The 9,426-nt window shown below is 35.8% G+C and overlaps 1 long non-coding RNA gene across 1 annotated transcript; it reads left to right on the top strand.

Annotated features, from left to right (window-relative positions):
* Positions 1–357: 357 nt before the first annotated feature.
* LOC306845190 lies at positions 358–2,709 on the top strand. The gene is made up of 3 exons (XR_013781974.1): positions 358–1,219; positions 1,381–1,761; positions 1,853–2,709. It is a non-coding gene; the product is annotated as an uncharacterized lncRNA (long non-coding RNA).
* Positions 2,710–9,426: the final 6,717 nt, after the last annotated feature.

The raw sequence follows: 9,426 nt of genomic DNA, 5'->3' as shown, positions 1-9,426 counted from the left end.
TGAAAATGTAGGAGTGTATGGGATAAATTAGAATTGCACTCTTAGATGGACCCCATCAGACCCTCTTGATCATTGTGGTGAATGCTGATAGGGTGTTGCTGAAAACGGCAGTTATTTTCACCTGCAAAGCACGTCAAGGAAATGGACAATGTTTCTTCATATATTAAAGTATGTAAACTGACTGTATAGCTCCTGAAGCTACAGATGATCTGCTAAACCAGGGCAGAAATTATGGAAGCCCGTTTCCGCCAATGGAAAAAAAAAAAAAAAAAACTAGGTAATTGCGGCTTTTTATCTCACAATTCTGACTTTATAACTCGCAATTATATAAACTCGCAATTCTGACTTTTTTCTCAGAATTCTGACAAGACAAGACGTGTCCACGGACGGTTTTCTAGCTCTACAGCCTATAATAATGGAAGAGATGGAGGATTATTTTCGGCGCGGTTTCACTAATAGAGAAATCTTAATTTTATTGGAGGAATCACACAACACAAAGCTTAGTTTCCGGACTCTTGAGAGAACGTTATGCAGGAATCAGTTGTGGCGGAGACGCAATAAAACCGATGAGGCTGAAGTGGCACGCTTCATACACCAGCAGCTACAGACATCGGGACGACAACATGGCTATCGCTGGATGCACCAGAAATGTTGGCTGTCCGGCATTATTACAGGCAGAAACTGTCCGTCAGTTGATGCGACTGTTAGATGGACAAGGAGTTGATCTGCGAGCTCGGGTCGTTTACGGCGACGCACGTATAACAGTCGCGGGCCAAATACGTTTGGCGTAATTGACGGATATGATAAGTAAAAACCTTACGGAATATGCATAAACGGATGCATTGATGGTTTCTCCAGAAACATTATCTGTCTTGAAGCATACAAAACGAACAATGGCCCACGAGTTATTGCAGGTTATTTCCTACAAGCTGTAGCTGAGAATAACGGATTTCCACAAAGAATTCACATTAACCATGGAACTGAAAATACGCATTTAGCAGATATGCAGACATTCTTCAGAGACACTGCAAGTGCAGAATGTGTCACTCTTGGTCCAAGCACTGGGAACCAGAGAATTGAACGATGGTGGTCCACTTTGAGAAGCCAGTGCACACAATTTTGGATGGATCATTTTGAACAACTTAAAGAAGATGGACACTTTGTTGATACTTTCATTGACAAATCTCTCATCCAGTTTTGCTTCCAACATTTTATACAGGTAACTAATTTTGTTCACTATCAGAGTTTATTTTATCCTTAAGGAGAATATTGAAGTTTAATTAGGCTATAACTTTATTGATATAGCCTACGGTGTGCAGTTTTGTGAATTTATTTGGCAAGACAATGTAGAATATATGTTCCATTTCTTTTTTCATGAAGGAAGAGCTTGATGAAATAGTCAGTACCAGGAATTGCCACAGGATACGGCCAACTCACAACCCACGTGCTCCCAGTGGTCGACCTTCAATAATGTTTGCTGTTCCCATCTTATATGGAGTGCAGAATTTCTTGCATCCAATTGAACAAACAAAACTGAGTATTTGCCAAGAGGAGTGCTTATTTAAAGACTACCCTTATGATGAGGATGTCTTTCAACTGTGTGTCGAACTGATGGCTGAGCATAACCTTGTCATGTCAGATGATGTTTATGAAATTACAGACCTATATCTCCAACTTCGTGAACTGATCCTTCAAGGATTGGATTTGGAGGGTTAGATTCACCAACCATTCTAATCTAATCTACAACACTATGAGCTAAAGGTATTGTTTCAATTGTTTTACTATTTCAGATTGCCAAAATTGGTATAAAAGTAATATTTTCCTTAAGTGAACTTTATATCTTTGTCTGTAGATGTTGAACTGCAGCCTGCAGTTACTCTCCCTACCCAAGCAACCTTGGACCACTGGAGAGAATCCTGGAGCTCTTGGGATCACATGCCAATCTGTTTTTGGTTCAATCATACTTATAAGAAGTACTACATTTGCAGAGTTCTGCATGGGAAATGACTTCCCACAAACTGTCTGGCTGTGCTAATTAAGGAGCAAGTCTTCATAATTATAGTTCACATTTTCAAAAACTACCATCTGACCATAACGATTTAAAATAGGTGTGTAATTCCTTATGCATTTGTCTTGGAATTCTTTTTGTTACACTGACAGGTCACCCCATTTTCTCCCATTTCATACAGGTCACAACCATTTACAAGGCAACAGAGAGTATTTATGGCTAGACTAGTGAGCACACTTTTCATATTCTTTTATTAATTGATCAATTTTCTATGATTAAGAAATTTAAAAAATATATATTTCTCTACGCTAAAAAAAACTAAAATTACACTGGGAAAAATGTGATTTTGATATCAATGGTTGGCATTTAATCTTACATCAAATTACTTTTTTTTTTTTTTGCATGATTGCCATTTTGCATGAAAATGCCAAACATTTTTGTGATACACGGTCATTACTTTCATGCCTAACCTGAATGCAAATGAAGCACAGCAAGCCTGTTTTAGATGTACAAGACAATGTCTTGAACTTCAAAACTATGTATTGAAACTGTTCAGAATTGATCGATTTCTCCAGTTTAACCTTTGAAGAGTTTAAAAGGCAGGTGATATGAAATAATATAAACAAAATGGTTTTATAGGTAAACTGATATGTTGTCTGTAATTTGTATTATGCCTGAAATAAAATTTTAATTGGAACTGCATTTTTTATGGTATTTTGTTAATTGTGCAACCTTGTTGTGGGACATATTTTGCTCCAAACAAAACCTAAAATTGTATTCTCAGTATTAACCACTGAATGGCAGTGCTCTATGTAGTCCTATAAATCATTTAACAGGCTTGATGAACCTGAATGGTTGTAATAATTTTACATGGTATATTGGCAGGCAGGTGTTGTGTGCCAAAGCTACAACTGAAATAGATTTTAATAGTTCAGAATATTATTTTTTGAAAGGGCAGACTTTGATGTGCATTATTTATTGGCTTGTGGTACTCACTCCATCTTCAATGCACACAAAAAATAATTTAAAAAACCTTGGCACCATATATGCAGGTTTTGTTGGTGTTTAATGCATGAGTGGTTAACCAAACATTGAAATCGTTTTAACCACATTAAAACGATTTCAATAAAACAATCTTATAAAACTGTTCAAATGTTTTACATATGGGTTGTATGAAAGGTTCACAATAATGCCAATTGTACACAAGCACAAAATTAAGAACACATTATAAAACACGTTTGACAACACATAATGGTTCAAAGACATCTATCTCACTGAAGAGGCAACATACAATTTGTACAATTGAATGTAAACAGTAGTACTTTCACTATTGAAAGTAATACAAAAAGACAAATGTTGTTCAACATTCAGCATAACCAGCAATAACTACGTGAACAAATTAAAGTGACTGTTTTACTTTGTGTAAAATATTTGTACAGTATGTAAATGTATGAAGAATGAACCATTAACACATTTTAACAGTTCAACGACTATCTGACTGACCAGTTGACATGAACAACTTGTACAGTTTAATGTAAACACTCGGTTGCACCTAAACAATGGAGATATTTCACAACTGAAATTTAAATCTTCAAAAACAAAAAATGATGTTCAACATTCAAAGTAACCAGCAATAACTAAGTGGACAAATTAAAGTGAATGTTTTACTTTCTATACATGAAAGTAATTATGATAATTTTGATACAAATTAATTGCAAGTAAAGTAAGACAAATAGCTAGCATATGAGCTGGCCAACATTTAATTGATGTACCACTAAACTATGTTCATGACCCAGACATTACTTTCAAGAATTTTGTTCATTTCAGATCTGAAATCTGGGTAGTTGTCATAGTGCACTGAAAGCCTCAGGAAACAGCCACAGGTGTGTGCCACTGGTTCTCTCAAACCCTTTAAGGTCTGTGAAATCAACTGTTATAGTTTTTCCTATAAACAAATCTGACCCTGTGCAGAATCTATAGAAACAGAGACTGTCGTTTTGCATCACACTCCCGCAAGTAAGTGGTCAAGTGCTTTGAAATGTACTTTTGGTGTATATTCATTGTCAGGAAATTTGAGAGATCGCACAATTTTCCTCACCGTTGGTTGTAATGCACAGTACACATCTTCAATTTCCTCAAGGTCCTTGCTCAGAGGTCCAAGTATGCCTGCCCACTGTTCAAGAACATAAGCAGGCTCTTGAATGAGAGTTTTGTGTGCCAGTTCTCGCAAAATTTGCTTGAAGTTTTCTTCTGTTGGAATTCTCCGACAACTGTAGTTGTCTAAGATCTCAAGCAATTCCTCCTGGTCTGCACTACAGAAGTCTGTTCTGCAGCTTTCTAACACAGCACGCTCATTTTCTGAGACATACTTCAAAAAGTTGTCAATCAGATCACTTTTTACAGATCCTTGTATTGCTTGCTGCAAGATGGCAGGTGCAAGTTTTATTGGGAGATATTTCTCTTTCTTCCAGCCAAACAGTATTATTCGGGCTACACTTTCCCACTTTTCTTTGCCAAAATCATGTCGAAGAAAGGGAACTTTAAAATTGTTACCCAGTGTGCACTGATCATAGAATTCATGCCAAAACTCTGATAGGCAATCCCTGAACACTCCACCAACATCATGGCCCATCTCATACTGTTGGGAGGAGCAACTTCACTTCTACTTCACTCTGAGTATGGGCAAGGGTTTCATCACAAAAATGTGCAACGAGTTCAGAAAATATCTGTCCCCGATGAACAACAAGAATTTTTTTTGTGTGGAACAATGGGTTCTGGGCTCAGAGGCAAAGTGTCATCTAAGTTTTGTTCATCTATTCCAGTGATGTCACCAGTGAATACCGTCACTACATCGCTTGTGTCTGAGTAATCTGGTAAGGTCATTGAAGAACTTTGAAAATTAACATTCAGATGATCATCTGCAACATTCAGATCCTCGGTGGAATGCAAGGGAGATAAAGCATAATTGCCTGGACTTTCAACAAAAATGACATCCGTGTCTGAAGCTTGAATGAAGTCATTCATTCTGCTGGAAGAAGAGGCAAGACTTTGATCCTGGTTGTTACTGTGTACGTCCTCCGTTATGTCTGATATTTCCACTTCACTTTCCGTTTCCTCTTCCTTCTCCACCTTTTTTGTTGTCAGGTAGAACCTCATCATTGTGAGCTTGGATGTATTATACATTTCCATCACTGTAGTTTCTTTATCTAGTGACACTTCCTGATAATTTGTTAGATCCAGTTCAAACTCAGAAATACTGCCATGAGAATTTTTTCCATTTGGGAAAAATAAATGAATTGCCTCCTCCATCAGTTCTTCCCTTTTCCAGTCTTTTGGCACACTCAACTTCCTTGTTCCCCCTCCTTTTCTTGCTCTCATTTGAACAAATCCCTGCCCATCATAGTGCATCCACCCAAATTCAACTTTTCTTACAGTACGCTGAGAATAGTTTTTTTCTAGTTGTTTGGGTTTCAGTTTGTGAATTGTCAGTTTTTTGTCTTTTGCTCAGTTTTGATTTGAGGCGTCAAACAGCTTTGACTTCCTGCAAGGTGGCTCACTTTCTTGCCTCCTACAAAATCCCATCACTGCCGGCCTGTCTCCATATGAAGGAAAATAGCTTCTCATCTGGTCATCAGTCATTAGCAGTAGGACACTGACATCAATCTGCAAAAAAAAAAAATTTTTCCAGTATTAACCAAAAATTTATTATAGTCATACAATTGACCATATGCTCAGTTACTTTCTGCTTTTAGATAAGCCAGCTCAGTCATTTCCAATCAACTGTCAAAATCAGCTACAGAGTGCCCTTTGCTCGATTTCTCTACATAATCCATTCACAATTTGAAGAATTTTTTTGCTTGTCTAAGAGGACCAAATGTCCTCCGATACGGTTTCAGGGATGACAAAAATGAATTGTTCTGCGACTCATTGCTATGACTGACAGTGATAATGGAACGAGACATCTGATGAGCCGAAGTCAAAAATAGAACTGTGCATTAAGTGAATCAGACTAAATTTAGTTTAACAAAACTACAGCAGTAACAAGTCTGGGTCGGCTAAATATATTTAGCAGCTTTTACAGTTAAAGATAAAACTTAAATATAGTTGTTAAATTAAATCTAAAAATATTTCAAAATATGTAATGCATTAACTGTTATGCCATTAATAATTAACTTAATTTGTAGTTAACTAGTTAATATAGTTAACTATTTAAATAAGTAACCTGTTGAAAACTGTTGTTGCTTATTTATTTATTTCTAAATGACATGAGACTTTGTGACTTCCTGGACTTATTATACTTTACACTTCAATACAGTAAAGTACTAAAATTTGTTATATTTTTTCATAATAAATCCAAAAGCAAGACATGAAAAAAAACAGGGAGCTGAAATGGCAACTGAGCTAAATGAGTGATTCTCTGTTACCATTTACTGGAAATAATGGTAATTTCATGTCATTTTCATCTTTAAAGTCTTTGTTTTCTAACAGTAGACACATTTTGGCACATTTTTTCATATCTTCTTGATGAATGAAAAGTGAATCTTTAAAGTAAATTTTACTGCACAGCTGTAGACTTGAGAAACAGTAAAGGCAACATTAGCCTAAACAGTTGTGATAGTGTTTAGCTTGGTCAGCATTTAAATGTACAATTACGTGTTTAGGTACTCTCCTGGGATTACCAGGCTGGCCATATAAAAATGATATATTGTTAAATAACATAAAACTGTATGTTAATGCCGCTATCATTATTTACGGTGTTGCAATTATTTTGTTTCTCAGTTTCTAACAAAAACGAGGCAGGAAAGGTTTCCTTGAGGGTCTCAAGAGTCTCTACTTATATATACCTCAACATCAAATGAGCTTCACTGGAAGTTTATGAGCTGGCTTATCTTTATGAAGAAGTTCTAAAGAATGCTCCATGCATATGATAAGTAATAAGTGCTTCTAGGTCTGGGTTAATCCTACTTATCATAGACCTACATTCAAGAAGTTGTTTGCCCAAAAGGTCTGAGCTGTTGTTTTCCATAAAAAAAAAAACAAAACATAGTTATTGAAAGGTTATATTCATAATTTTTGTTAGTCATTACGCCTCACACACAACTGAGCATTCAAGTTTTTCTGAGCAGAATTTGCTATAGGCTTGTCAGTACCAGTTAAAAAAAATAATATCATAGCATAAATTGTTATTATTTACAGATAATTTCATCTGAGGTGTAGCAGTTTGAATGCAGTGCATAATATAAGTGTTTGCTTGTGTAAATTTCTTATTAAATCTATTAAATGTGTGTAACACTTTAGTTTGGAGACCAACTCTCACTATTAACTAAATATTAACAATAAACTTTTGCCTCAATAAACTCCTAATTTGCTGCTTAAGTTTAGGTGTGGGGTTTATGATTAAGGGATCTAAAATATAGACATGCAGAATAAGGCATTAATATATGGATTATAAGTACTAATAAACAGCCATTATGCTAGTACTATGCATGTTAATAAGCAACTAATTAATACTGAGAATTGGTCGCTAAACTAAAGCGTGACCCTTTAATGGGATGAGTCATCCGCTTCCAATTATTTAAGTTGAACAAAAACAGTCCATTATGCTACTTGATACTGCAAATTGGTATTTACTATAATATTAGTTTAGTTATTCTTCTAGATATTTACCTATAGCCGCTAATGAATTAGAGCCCTCACACATTCATAGAATATAGCTTACTTGCACATTGCAAATTAAAGTACATCGTTCCTCACAAGAGTTCTCTCTCATCCTACTCATCAGTCTTAACATTTCAGTGCTTGCATGCTACCTTGCTCTACTTGAGCTGAAAGTGTCAATATGCTTACTGTAATTGTGAAAAATATAAATAACATTAAGATTCCTCAATTTCTACTTTTGTGTTTAATTGACAAAGTAACAGTACAGGTTGGAAGTGACCCTATTAAGCCCAAATGTATGTTTTTCTATGTAGTCTTACAGATGTCTGAATAACTTCTTAACACAGTGCATATTAAAGGAGTCATTAAATGCATCTTATATCTTTATATTATGGCCCCCAATCAAAAAAAGCGTCCCCTTAGTTTTTATACCGATTAAATGTTTTATCTGTACAGAGTCAATTAACAATTGCATGGATAAAAAGAGCTGCTTCATCGCTGACAAATAATATCAGACATTTGAAAGTGTATATTAACTGATAAGATCAATATTTTATTCACAAATCTGGCATCACTAATTCTTATTCTGAAAGGTGGCAGTACAAAAATACATGACATGACTGATGAAATGTTATCAGGGAAAATTATTCTCAAGTTAGTATACTGTGATATCCATCACTGAACGCCACACCACCAATCTAACCTGCACCTGCTTATTACTGCACTGGTCACAGTAGATTAGATTCAGATTAGATTCAACTTTATTGTCATTGCACATGTAAGGTACAGGGCAACGAAATGCAGTTAGCATCTAACCAGAAGTGCAATAAGCAGAGGTACAGGATATACAGTGCCTACAATATGTTACATATGTACAGAATATACAGATAAGGCAGTAGTACTATGGACATAATTTACAAATTTTTAAATACTATCAGTATGATATACAGATGGGTGATATGAACATACTATACAGATGGATTGTACAGTAAATGTATGTACACTATGAGCAAAAACTATGAATATAATTACAAATGGATATGAATAAGCTATACATTAAGATATATAAATACTAGTGCAATAAACATTGAAAGTGCATAGAAATAAAAATTTCCAGTGCATAGTACTCAGTGTGTGGATGTTTTTTTTGTTTTTGTTTTTTAACCGATTTAATGATGGGGAGGGGTGAAGAGTTTGTGGTGGTGTGTGAGGGGGGTATCATTGGGCAGAGTTTAGTAGGGAAACAGCTGTAGGGAAAAAGCTGTTCCTGAGTCTGCTTGTCCTTGATCGGAGGCTCCTGAAGCGCCTCCCAGAGGGCAGTAAGTTAAACAGTCTATGGTCAGGGTGAGAGGAGTCCTTAAGAATGCCGCGAGCTCGACGTAAACAGCGTTTTCTCTGGACGTCCTCAATGGCAGGAAGTGGTGTCCCTGTGATGCGTTGGGCGGTACTTTACACACATGCATTTGCACTACTCATATTTTGCACAGACTGCACATTGTTAAAGTTATTACACTATAAACTGTCTAAAGTTGTTACTGTACAAAGCACAGTAAACTATTTCTATAAAATATTGCACTACTGTTATTTTGCATAGAATACATTGCTTTATCAATACTTTGCACACTCATCCAGCTGTATTTATTACCACTGTTCTCACGTTTCTGCTGTTCATAATGTGTATATATAATCCTACATTGCTCTGTTCATAATGTACATACAATCCCCATTGCATTCCTATTTATAGTCTGTATATAGGCTAC

The sequence above is a fragment of the Barbus barbus genome (assembly GCF_936440315.1).
Source record: "Barbus barbus genome assembly, chromosome: 25".
NCBI lineage: Eukaryota > Metazoa > Chordata > Actinopteri > Cypriniformes > Cyprinidae > Barbus > Barbus barbus.
This window is presented reverse-complemented; position numbering and strand designations above follow the sequence as displayed.